Genomic DNA, 12959 nt, shown 5'->3' with positions numbered 1-12959 from the left:
CCTATGCTGTAACCTTTATTGGTACAGACAGATTCAGTTTCTAGTGCAGTCAAATTAATTCCTGGAATAAGGGGACACAGTTATACACATTTGTGGCCCAACAATTCTAATGAGAGAAATCCATTCCTATAGTGGCTCATTCAAGTGATGCAACAAGCCTTGTGCTGGCCCTTTGCACAGGGGTGAATTTCATGTCCTTGCCAAAAAGCAGTGACATGGTGTCAATAGAAGACCATTTTAAGTTTTTATTTTAAACCTAAGATAAATAAAAATAAAAAGAAGATGCAAGTTAAGCTTGACTAGAAAACAAACCAAAGATAAATATCTTCTATGTGTTAGATATTAGTTAAGAAACAGGAGAATGGGATATATTGTTAAGAAAACTCCTTATCTGTCCTGCTTAGCATAAAAAGCAAAAAGCTACTAATACACTGTAGGAATGAGAAAGGCATATTTGCATTTGTGTGAAAAAAATAAGGCAATTCTTATATTCTGTAGCAGATACTTCTAATTTTCTTAATAATGAAATTTAGTATGTAGATACTTAGTGAACAGTTTGCACGTACTCTATATTAAAAGTAGCACAGATAAAAAGGTAATATACTCGTCTTGACTTGATAAATAGGAGTAAGAAAATCCTTTATAATTAACAAGGAGACATAGGTAATGAAGAGAATTCATTACAACAGATTAATTGATAACACCCACAGAAAATGGCTATTCCTCAACTTTGAGGAATTGAAATTCCTGCACCCAATTCTCAATTAAATTATCCTACATTACATGCAAGACATTTGTGGATGCTCTTTGTGCCCCCTTTTAAAATTATGCCATTCAAAGACAGCGAGAAACAAAAAGTGTAATGTGCATTTTAAAGCTAAACATAGTAACATGCCCCAGGAAAAATACCTTTAAAATAAGACCCATCCAACTTGACTATATTAATGCATCAAGATTATTATTCCTTATGGTATAACTTGGTAAAACTTTTAACTATCTTAGTAAGTTACTAAAAATAATCATTAAGCAGGTGTGCCTTTCTACCCAATTCACTGCAATTTGTAGCCATCACAATAGGCCACCCAGAGAAGATTTTCTCTTCCAAGCCTAGCTGTCATACATCGGTCGTTTGGGTCTTGGTCTTGTGTAGGTGGCATAGATGGGATGAAGAGAGGGTGCAGAGCAAGGGTTCCAGAGTTGTAGTCGTGTCCAGTGGGATCATTCCCCCAAGAACTGGAAGAGGCAAGAAAAAACCAGTGTACCCCCCTTTAATTTAGCTACTGCAGGTAACAGCCTTCATTGTGTTTCTAGCACTGCAGTACACGTCAATGGGGACCCCAGCTACATTTTTGGGTTACTAGTCCTCGTTGAACTCCATGCAACCACCTCGACACTGCTACTGTTACTTACTCTAGCTAGGCTAAAGCTAGCACAGGCATACCTCTTAGACTACAATCACACCGCAAGTGCCCCAAATGAACATTTTGCCCCGCTCGAGAGTCAAGTTTGTGCTGGCACCAAATACATTTCCTGCAGTCATGCACGTTCATGTTTTGCAGCAACTGGGTTTAAGATGTCATTGCAGGCAAAGCGCTATAATTAGCTTCCTGTGATTGCAATGCCGTAGACCGAGAGTGAAAGCTTGACACTGTTAGCATTATTTCCATCCTCGAGACATCTATTTTTAAAAAATAAAACTAACCTTTCTCTTAGTACCAGAAATTGTTTCATTAGTATCCGTCAGTGGATCTCAGATTGCAAAACATTGGTTATTACAAGCACATGCAGTATTCACAGTATAAAAAGGAATGCTGAGCTAAGCACTGTTTTAATATGATTAAGAAGGCAATGTATCATCTCAATGTTTCTTGTCACTTCTTCTGTTCCCATCTCCAGAGATTTCTTCATGCTGTCTAGTATATATGGAACAGTTTCCATATGTTCATGTGCTAAGCATCCTCTCTATATCCCCTCACATTTCCTATTAAAAGCCCCTTCTTTCACTTAGCCTTCCATTATCGATCCATGAGAATACTATCAGGCCCTATCTCTTTCCTCATCCCCTTAGTGTTTGCACTGGAGTCATGCAGTTTAGATTTGCTAGCTCCTCCGGGTAGCCTCCTGACTCATCTAGTGTTTCCTGAATCACTATGCTCATTTGTGACAATTAATAATGTCTAAATGCCAATATCTGAATTTCTTCCTGAGAAGTGTTGTGATAATTGGGCTGACAAACGTAACCTAACCACCAACTCAATTATAAAAGGTATATATAAGTTTGTAAGAGGTTACAATAACCTATAACAACAAAGTAGGTCAAGCTGCTTTGGGAATGTTACAAACAGGTGCAAGAGAACCAGACAGGGAAACAAACAAAAGCCATGCCAATATCATTCAAGGACTGAGTCAAACTCATGCTTGGTCAAAAATGAGAGACGTGGAACCAGAAATAAATGAATCAGAAGGGATGTGTCAGATATTAGGAAGAGATACGCTATTCCATTCATCATTCCCTTGCTTAAAAGACAGACTTGGTAGCGGTGATGGTGGTGATGATGGGAGAAGAGGACAGAAGAAGAGATGAGGCTACTGAAGTGAGCATCAACATCAGAACTGCCATCCCTGCTGTTTCCCACTGGTATCCCCAGCCTTCAACATCCTGATCCTAAGAGATGCCCTCACCACGCCAGGCCAGAGAGAGGGTACGGTCCAGATGACATCACTCCCCTCCCATCTCCAGCTGAATCTCAAACACCACCTGAGATGAAACAGGATCGGAATTCAACAGCAGCAGCAGCTGCATTACAACGCAACTAATTTCTTCTCTTTTATCCAAAAAGACGATTATAACCCTCGCTGATATCATCTAAGTGACTGTCAAACCAGGGCTGTGTTTCCTTCTAAAACTCTGTCCTACTAAAGGGAAAGGAACACGGGATGTTGTTAAAATGAAAGCCTCTCTTAATACTTCATTACTGAATCTTTAATAATAAAAGATTAGAGATGATTGTGATGATGTTTTTGTACCAGGGTACCAAGCATGCATAGATCCCTGTATACTGAACCTTAAACCTTGTTTAACACTCTTTAATGTTGGTCAGTGACTGGGTCACATGAACACCTTTGACCTATATATTCCATATAAATTAATAAAACAGAAGTTAGGTACCGTACTTCAATACATAAGACCATATCTGCTACATTGTTAAGTATTCTACCTACACTAGCAATAACTGGCTATATACATAGTGTTATGTATGGTACTTCATCATCATCAGTATACACACGATGACATAAGGAAAGGAATAATCTCCTCATTATACCAATATATACTCCTAAATTCACTTCTAATCACTTCTCTTCTCCACATGGTTCAGACATAGATGTCAATATTTTTATTTAACGGCATCTTTCAATTTGCTAAATGCATGCATTTTTCATGCATATCGTTGTGTATTCGTTACATACCTTTCCAGATATTATGGTAATGGTGTCAACGTGTTTTATTTATTCCATCTTGGGTCATGCTGTTCTCATATTCTTTCCATCATTGATGCATACAAAGGCAAAAGCCCAAGAAATTTCTCACCTGGCTGTGTGCATCTACACCCACTCCCACCCACTTACTTGGTGTTTGCAGATAGAAAACACAAAGTCAGCCTTTCAAGCTCTAAGCATACTAATCTTTTTTTGGCAGATGGATGCTTATGCAGATAGATAAAATGCCATCCAACTGCCTTGAGAGGTGCTGACCAGGACACATGCTGATGGGATTCTCCCTTACAGGGCCGGCTTTAGGCTGATTTGCCCAATTCCCTCGAATCGGGCCCCGTGCCCTAAACCCGATAGTGTGCCAGGTGCGCTGTGGGAGGGGGCGTCGGCCCCGGAGGAAGAGCGCAGCGGCTTCTGTATCTGGAGATTTATAGGGGCTGTGAATTGTTTGTTTGTGTGCTGGGTTGTGTTTTTTTTTTTTTTTTTTTTTTTTGCTCAACCAAAATTTGGTTCGAATTGGTCCCGCACTTCCTAAAGCCAGCCCTGCTCCCTTACATAGTCTCTAGCAACTTGTCGGTTGGTGCAGGGAGGAACGGTGCTGATTGGTTTTTCTCTCTCCCCTTCATTGACTTAAAACTTCAACTTGGGCTACGGGGAGCCTCTTTCTGACCAATTCAGCAGCCTCACCCTCCTCTCCCAGTCCTAGTAGTCTCCAAGCTCTATGCAGCAGGTCTGACTGATCACCTGTTTTGGGACAGGATTTTTTTTCTTCCTAAAGAGGCCAAATTGGAAAGGGCTTCAGGGGCTTTTGCCTTCCTCACTCATCCTGGGGACAAAGTGCGAGAGGAACAAGATTTAATCATTAGTGGTATGTTTTGGTAAGGGTCTTAAGTTCATTGCAATTTGTGGCCAGTTCCCAATGTTGTCAAAAAGGATAAAAAGAATGGTTCCCAGAAGAAAAAGTCTTGGGATTTTACTAATTGGGCCGTGTGCTTATGGGAGAGGGGAAGACCTCATGGCCTTTGTGGGCTCCGGTTTTCCCTTTTAGCACCACCGCTGGGAGATGGGTGGCAGAATACAGAAGAGTGAGATGTATCCTAGGGCAGGCTGAGGACAGTCTATCCAAAGTTATGGGTTATATGGTAGAAGACCGGCACAGAATCTCTTAAAATGTATGATAGGTGAGACTATGGGCGATGGGGGTGGAGGGTAGCCCTCTTCCCCCACGTAAAGTTCTATAAATTTGAGGCCTGCTTCTTTAAAATCCATCCGTGCGTTTGTCTTCATTTGCTGCCCCGTCTACTTCAAAGCTGCTCACCATTAAAATATACTCCAACTTTGTACTGTAACAGTGCCACATGCAACAGATACTTGTCTTTTCTAAAGTATGTTTCTAAATTGAGGACGTAGCACCAGGCAAATCAACTTAAGCAAGGGCGTTTACAGTATTAAAAATAAGGAAGAGGATTTATGCCCAATACAGATATTTTAATTCCTAACGCAGACATTCTCATTTAAGTATCTGCTTTTCAGTTTTCAAGTTGAATTCTAATCAGTTCTCTTAATCCATTGGCAGCTAAAGGAGGAAAAAAAATCTTGAAGGAAATTAGATGCAGCTTGGATAATTGATGTTTGTATGCCTGGCTTTAATAAAAATACTCTCTTAAATTAGAGAGGAGTCTAAAAGGATTCAATCAATAAGAAACCAAATCGGGTAAAGAATTCAATCTGGGGTTTTATTATAATCTTATAAATAAACCACAGATCAGTTCAAATGGTGCAGAGAGATTCACTTATAAACTGTTGAAATTTGTGAACATTGTTTATGTTTGCTTCCCTACCCTGAGTAGATCTTGCAGAGCTAAATGATGGTCTTCTGAAGTAATGTCACCATTAAGATGCTATACAGGCAGTCCCCGAGTTACGCGGATCCAACTTACGTCGGATCCGCAGTTACGAACGGGGCACTTCCTCTCCCTGGTCTCGAGCAGACCAGGGAGAGGAAGCAAAGCGGCCGCGCGCTCCGCTCTGCTCCCCCCCACGTCTGCAGACCAGGGGGAGGGGGAGCAGAGCGGAGCGGAGCAGAGCGGCGGAACGCGCAGCCAGCTGACAGCCCAGAAGCGTCTGGGCTGTCAGCTGGCCGCGCGTTCCGCCGCTCTGCTGTGCTCCGCTCTGCTCCCCCTCCCCCTGATCTGCGGGTGGGGGGGGGGGGAGCAGAGCGGAGCACGTGGCCAGCTGACAGCCCAGATGCGTCTGGGCTGTCAGCTGGCCGCGCGTTCTGCCGCTCTGCTCTGCTCCGCTCTGCTCTCCCTCCCCCTGGTTTGCAAACCATGGGGGGAGGGGGGGAAGCAGAGCGGAGCACGCGGCCAGCTGACAGCCCAGACGCGTCTGGGCTGTCAGCTGGCCGCGCGTTCCGCCGCTCTGCTCTACTCTGCTCCCCCTCCCCCTGGTCTGCAGACCTGGGGGACGGGGAGCAGAGCAGAGCAAAGCCGCGGAGCCCGAGGGCAGCAGGATAGCCACGGCGCGTCTGGGCTGTCCCGCTGCCCCCGTGCTCCGCGGCTTTGCTCCGGACGCCTGTGGTACAGCAGCTGGGGCGCTGCCGGTTGGTCCCGTAGCGCCGCTCTGGGTACCACTGGACCAACCCAGCAGCACCCCAGCTGCTCTGCCCCAGGTGTCCCCTAGTCAGCAGCTGCTGAAAATGACCAGTGGCTGCCTACAGGAAGCGCCTGCCCCGGGCTTCCTGGAATCAGCCGCTGATCAGTTTCAGCAGCAGCTGACTTGGGGATGCCTGGGGTTCTTAAGTTGAATCTGTATGTAAGTCAGAACTGGCGTCCAGATTCAGCCACTGTTGAAACTGATCAGTTTCAGCAGCGGCTGAATCTGGACGCCAGTTCCGACTTACATACAGATTCAACTTAAGAACAAACCTACAGTCCCTATCTTGTACGTAACCCGGGGACTGCCTGTACTCGGATGAAGAGTTTTTTTTTTTTTGTATTCTCTGTGCATGGTGAAAACCTGTAAGCATGCAGACTGTGCAGTGGGGATAAGAACCCACCCACTGAATAATAGGACAAGTATATATTAACATAAACAGCATATCATGCACCTGGGACATGAATGCACATTTAGAGTAGTGCACTCAGCCTGTGCACAAGACCGATCACCTGAATAGCATATTAATAATTAACATTTCTATCCAACTTCATGTCTTATAAAACAATTCTAGATTTCTGTAACCTGTAGCAGGGTAATATAGGTACAGGTTGGACCTCCCTGGTTGGGCACTCTTGGAACCTGCCTGGTCCCGAAAGCCAGAGTTTGCAGACCAGGGATGGCCAATTCTGGCCCCATCGCTACTGGCCTTGGGGCTCTCCTCAGGGACTCCCAGACTCCACTGTGCTAATGGATTACTGTGAACACTGCATAACTCTTGGACAAAAATCCAGTCAGGTACGTTGCAAGCAAGGAAGAACATTCACAGCATAGGAAGCAGACAGCTGTATTTAAAGTTCGGTTTGTAAAGTTATATAATATATAAACTGCCTTTTATGGAACTTCCTGTGTATTTCCAAATATGTCTCTAGGATGTTCTGATGTCTTAGAGAATATCATACATTTAAGAATTAATATAAGGGGCCTCCATGAAGAACTCTGCTAACCCCAAAAATCCATTTATAAATCTATAAACAGGACGTCTAGCTGTCTGCAGCTGCAGGGTTCTAGTCTGCCAAGAATCCTCTGAATTCTACACTGCCAACATGAATATTGTATACGATGGAAAGACTAGAGAGTGCACTTGTTTTCAGTGAAAAACTAGATGTTTGCATGTTTCTATTTTCTTTTCCTCCCCCCCCCCTCCCATTTCACTATAGAACAGTTAGAGCGGACTTAGAACAATGATGCATGTTAGCGATCCATAGCAATGACATCTATTTAGTATCAAATAATACTCCTTCCCTCATTTAAATAGAAAAAAACAAATGCCAACTGCAAATTAGCTTAGCTGACTAATAGATGAAGTGGAAACAAAAATGTAACTAGAGAAGTAGTAAGTGAAAAACCAAGATGTAATCTCTGATTTTTTTCAAGCTAAATTAAATTAAAATAAAATAAAAATCCTATATTGATAAGATTCATTGTATTAAAATAATTGGAAAAATAGTGTTAAGAATATCTTCATATAAACATATACACACAATGATCATGGATGAAAGATAATCAAGGGAAAAGCCAAAGACTTGATATGTGAACTGGATATCTGCAGACCTCCAAGAGACCAATTTTCATGACAGCTGATCCCAAATAGGGAAGTGGCATGAAATCAGAAGACGACTATATTTATTTATCTAAACAAGTAATTCAAGATGATAATGACTGCAATTCTCTGGTCCCCAAAATCAAAACTGCTGCTAATGTCCTCTTTGTGAAATACTTCTACTGAAGACAAATTAATGTTATCTAATCTTGTGACAGTGGGAAAAACTGTCAGTGGGTTAGTTCTCTAGATACTACCAATGTGAGCTGACTCACTCTCGTTCTCTCACTCCCCCCCCCCCGCCATAAACAATATTCTAAAATTACTGATATTGCTGTCTGACCTTGTGGTAATCTGTTGCTCTGAAGCTTGATCCATTTATTTTAGCTGAAACAAGCTGCTCAGCAAATGTCAGTAAAACCATATCTGTGGTGAATTAAAAGCTACACTGGCAGAGAACTTCCTTTAGCTTGCTGTGATTGAAATCTGACAAAACCTCTTTACACCTCCAGCCACCTAAACATATTGATTGACCACTCTTCCTCTTCAAAGATAAATAAGCTCTATTTAACCCTTTAGACAGCTAATGACATATTGAAAGACTATGATGAGTTTTGTCTTCTTTCTCGTGGGTGACTGGCAAAACAGTGGGAATATTAATTCTAAGGTGTCATCTCATGTCAGAAATATTGTCCATGTATTTGAATGCTTATACAGTGAGTTTGTGGGGTAGCTGGAATATGTTTTCAGGGTAAAGGGGCACTATATCACAGCTGACAGGTCTGAGAATATACAGGTTGACTCTCTCAGGTGCAGCACTTGGGGTTCTGACTGGTGCTGAACCATAGGATTTGCCAAACCACAGCAAGTCAATATTGTCTAGCAGCATGACCAACACTTCTACTGCTAGAAGACATCTAGCGGTAAACTAGAGCTAAACAACAGCACAGAAAGCTGAGAGCCAGGACTGGAGGCTGTAAACAAGCTTTATGGGACCGTGGGAAACTTGGCCACACCCATAATCAGTGGATAGCCAGCTAACTAAAATCATGCTGGACCATGGATACTGCTGGACCAGAGAGTGCTGGACTAGAGAGGTTCAAGCTGTATCAATTTTGACAATGATCGATTGTTAAAGGTCCTAGCTTCCAGTCTGATCCATGCAGGTGTCAGACAAAAACAAACAAGGGCAAGTGAGCAGCCTATGCTAGGTATTCTTCTTCATAGTATGTCCCCTATTTTTCTACCTTCAAGGCAACAAGTCAACTAAGGGAAAATGACTGAAATCAGAAACCTTCCGAAACGGGTAAGCTGTCTAAGTGAGGATGTAAAACAGTATGTCAATGGGACGACACTATGACCCCAGCAGTACTGCTTTGTAAGAGTAGGCTTAGGCTATGGCTATGCTACAGAATTTACAGTGGTGCAGTTGTGCCAATGCAGTTATGCTGCTGTAGTGCTGCTAAGTGCACATGCTTTAAGTCAGTCAATGGAACAGAACTTCTCCTGTGGACTTAAGTACTCCAGCCACTATGAGCAGCAGCTCTCCCACCAACATAGGGCTGGGCACACTTAGGTCAGTGTAACTTATGTTGCTCAGGGTGTGGATAGCAGAATAACGTATACCGACCTACACAACTTCAGTAAACTCTTTGGGACAGACTCAAAGGGATTTAGGCACCTCACTGCCATGCCAAACCTATGCTCTTGACCTCCTCCGAGGTGACCTTGTAGATATCTGAATTCCCGCGATGCCTGAGATTCCACCAGTAACCATACACATGGCCACCTCAGACCTGATCATCAGGACCTAAGCCCCAGCAGGATCCTCAAACCAGGCGTTCTTCTGCCTATTTCGTCGGCAGGACCTGACCCATTAAGCATTCTCACAGATCGCCTAACAGATAGCTGGAATGTGTTTTCAGGTTAAAGGGTCACTATATCTCACAGCTGGTAGGTCTAAGTATGTATCAAGTGTGATAACGAACCCTTGTACTTCCAAGAGCTTCATTTTGTGTGGTGCTCAGAGGAGCTTTTATAGCCTGCAAGCCAGTGGTTACAGTAATCACCTAAGTTGTGGAAGACCTATGTTCAAATCCCTACTTTGCGTGCTGTGGAAAAGGGATTTTTTGAAGCAAGGGCTCCCACTTCTCCAGAGAAGGCCACTGGGCTAAGGATATTCTGGGGTGAGACTCCCTCAATTCCTCCTGGTGAAACTGTTCCACTTTTTAAAAATAAAATAGTCACGGGAGCAGAGGCTTGAACTTGGCCCACATTCCAAGTGAGTGCCCTAACCACTGGGCTGGAAAATCATTCCCCCTCTCTCCAGTCTACATCATTTTTTGCAAGAAAGGTCACAGGTATCTAACTCCAGGAGAGGATTCATAGCTGGGAATCCTTAGTGGAAATAGGTACCTCCTGCCAATCAAACCTTAGGCACCTCAATCCCACCTCCCTCCTCCAGTCATCCATAACCACGATGCAGATCTCTTCTTGTCGTGTAGATATACTCCCTATTTCTGATGTGCTTGGGCCTATTACAAAACTCACTGTAGATACCGTTAGCCATTCCATCTGAAATATGGATCAGGACTGGATTTCCTACATATTTTATCTGCGGCAATAAGCTACCCATATAAGCCTTTTCAGCTATGTATTCAGTGGGGTGATTTTCCCTACTTTTCAGCCAAAGGAGAGATTCAAAAGCAAACTCAGCCTGGATGTCACCTGGATTTGTGATGCTCCCTGAAGAATTCTGAATCCATAATAAACCAAAGAATGGACGACATTCATCATAATCTTCCCTTAATAATTAATCCCAAGAAATACAACGCTCTGTTTAGGAAATGTGTTCTACACTGTATGTGTGGTGCGCAGCCAAAATAAGACAAGTAAATGAAGACAGACTATTCTCAGGAGCAGTGCGGATATAGCACCCACATCTACAGTCAGGTTCAGACCCTCATTTCTTCCACAAACAGAGAACACTATTGTCAGAGAAACATAGAAATAAATCTAGATCACCTCGGCTGTGGGACTGTCCAACCTGCTCTTAAAAACCTCCAGTGATGGGTGAAACAAAATACAGGACTATGTAGCACTTTAAAGACTAACAAGATGGTTTATTAGATGATGAGCTTTCGTGAGCCAGACCCACTTCCTCAGATCAAATAGTGGAAGAAAATTGTCACAACCATATATACCAAAGGATACAGTTAAAAAAATGATGAACACATATGACAAGAACAAATCAAATTTCAGAACAGAGGGGGGATGCAGGAGGGGTGGAGGGGAAGGTAGATGTTGGTGAGCTAATGGTATTAGAGGTGGGGAAAGGTAAATGTCTGTGAGTTAATGGTATTAGAGGTGATAATTGGGGAAGCTATCTTTGTAATGGGTGAGATAGCCAGAGTCTTTGTTGAGACTCAAGCGTAGAGTGTCAAATTTTAGCATGAATGACAGTTCAGAGGATTCCCTTTCAAGTGCAGATTTGAAAGGCTTTTGAAGCAGAATGCAGGTGATTAAGTTGTTGAGACAATGTCCTTTCTGGTTGAAATGGCAAGAAACTGTTTTTTCTTTGTGATCCTGTCTAATATCTGTTTTCTGGGCATTGATCCTTTGGCGAAGTGTCTGAGACGTTTGTCCAATCTACAAAGCAGACGGACACTTTTGGCACATGATAGCATAAATTATATTTCTGGATGCGCAGGAATATGTGTTCTTGATCTTATAACTCACTTGGTTAGGTCAAATAATGGTATCAGCAGAGTGAATATGTGGACAAAGCTGGCACCGAGGTTTATTGCAAGGGAAGATACCAGGGTTGGTGTTAGTGTGGTATGTCCTGTGGTTGTTGGTAAGAATAATCTTGAGGTTAGGTGGTTGTCTATAGAAGACTATGGGTCTGTCTCCCAGAGCCTCTTGAAGTTTAGTATCCTGGTTCCAGTATGGGCTGTAGTTTATTGATAACGTGTTGGACAGGTTTAAGTTGGGGGTTGTAGGTGATGACAAGTGTGGGCTTTCCATTTCAGTCCAGCAAGCCAATAGATACTTTACTATCAAGCCATCGTTTTGGACTATTCCAAACTGGGCTATAACATTTCGCCAATTGGTGTGAACAAAGGTCCACTATACTTGTCTTCTAATCTGTTTTGAATGCTGCTCTCTAATGGTGAAAGTTTAGTGAATTAACTCATTCTACACTTCTTGGGTGGAGAAGCTCCCTAGATCTCAATGGAGATCTGGCCCCATTGACCTAGGTTCTACACTACACACAGTAAGGGAAAAATCTCTGTGCCAAACTAAACAAACAAGTATTTTGCTATGGATCAACAAATGATACATTTTTGTATCACATACCCTGAGACAGATATACACATACATTATTTGTACTACAAAATTTATGCAAAACAAGTAAAAGGAATATACTAGCCAATATTTCACGTAAAAATTTGAAAAAAACCCAACAAAGGTGTGGCTATATATTTTATGTCTCTTGGTGAAAAAGTATTTTAAAATAGTTTTATTATTTTCAAAACCAGAATATATCTACCTATGGATTCTTGATGTACCCTTATCATATATATTTTTTAAGTTCTCTGGAAAAATTTTCAGAGTTAAAATAACTTCAACAAAGAAATTTTAACAGATTCTGATAGCACTAAAATTAAGTCTGAATTATATTGTAGTAGTGTTTAGCATTAAATTCAAAACTACTCTGTTGCCACATAAATAATAGAGCATTACAAAAATACAGACTGGTCATTATACTGAACTCAAGAGTTGAAGTGTGATTCCACACTAACTTCTTCATGAGATTTGGTCCAGAAGAGAGATAAGCACTTTGCTAGCTACAATACTGAATACTATGTAATAAAAGTTTGAAATCACACAGGCATATCTTTGCTCAATATGTATCTGTTCCCACTGATAGCTGAGATACGAACATTTATGAATGTCTTGAAAATGCTATTTTAACTGCAGGTTAAATGCAACCTCCCTTATTCAATGTTGAAATCTTACTCAAATCTACCACCTTTTCTTATTAGATCTCATCTACAGCTCATTTAAGCAAGTGTATCCTACTGGTGTGAAAGATTTAAACAAACACCAACATGAAATCAATTGGTCTATACATCCACTAGAGGACAGTGCAACTCAATATGGAAAAGGAATATAAAAATCCTGTTGGAGAAGATCTGGGTTATTT

The 12959-nt window shown here is 42.0% G+C and overlaps 1 protein-coding gene across 2 annotated transcripts in view; it reads right to left on the bottom strand.

Moving 5' to 3' along the window:
- The window catches only part of SUCLG2 (succinate-CoA ligase GDP-forming subunit beta), a 239542-nt gene that overhangs the window by 17369 nt on the left and 209214 nt on the right, over window positions 1-12959 (bottom strand). The window lies entirely within an intron of this gene.

Source organism: Pelodiscus sinensis, chromosome 11, assembly GCF_052426305.1.
Source record: "Pelodiscus sinensis isolate ZL-2025 chromosome 11, ASM5242630v1, whole genome shotgun sequence".
In the NCBI taxonomy this organism is placed as follows: Eukaryota; Metazoa; Chordata; order Testudines; family Trionychidae; genus Pelodiscus; species Pelodiscus sinensis.
The sequence above is the reverse complement of the archived record's forward strand: the minus strand, read 5'-3'. Positions and strand labels throughout refer to the sequence as shown.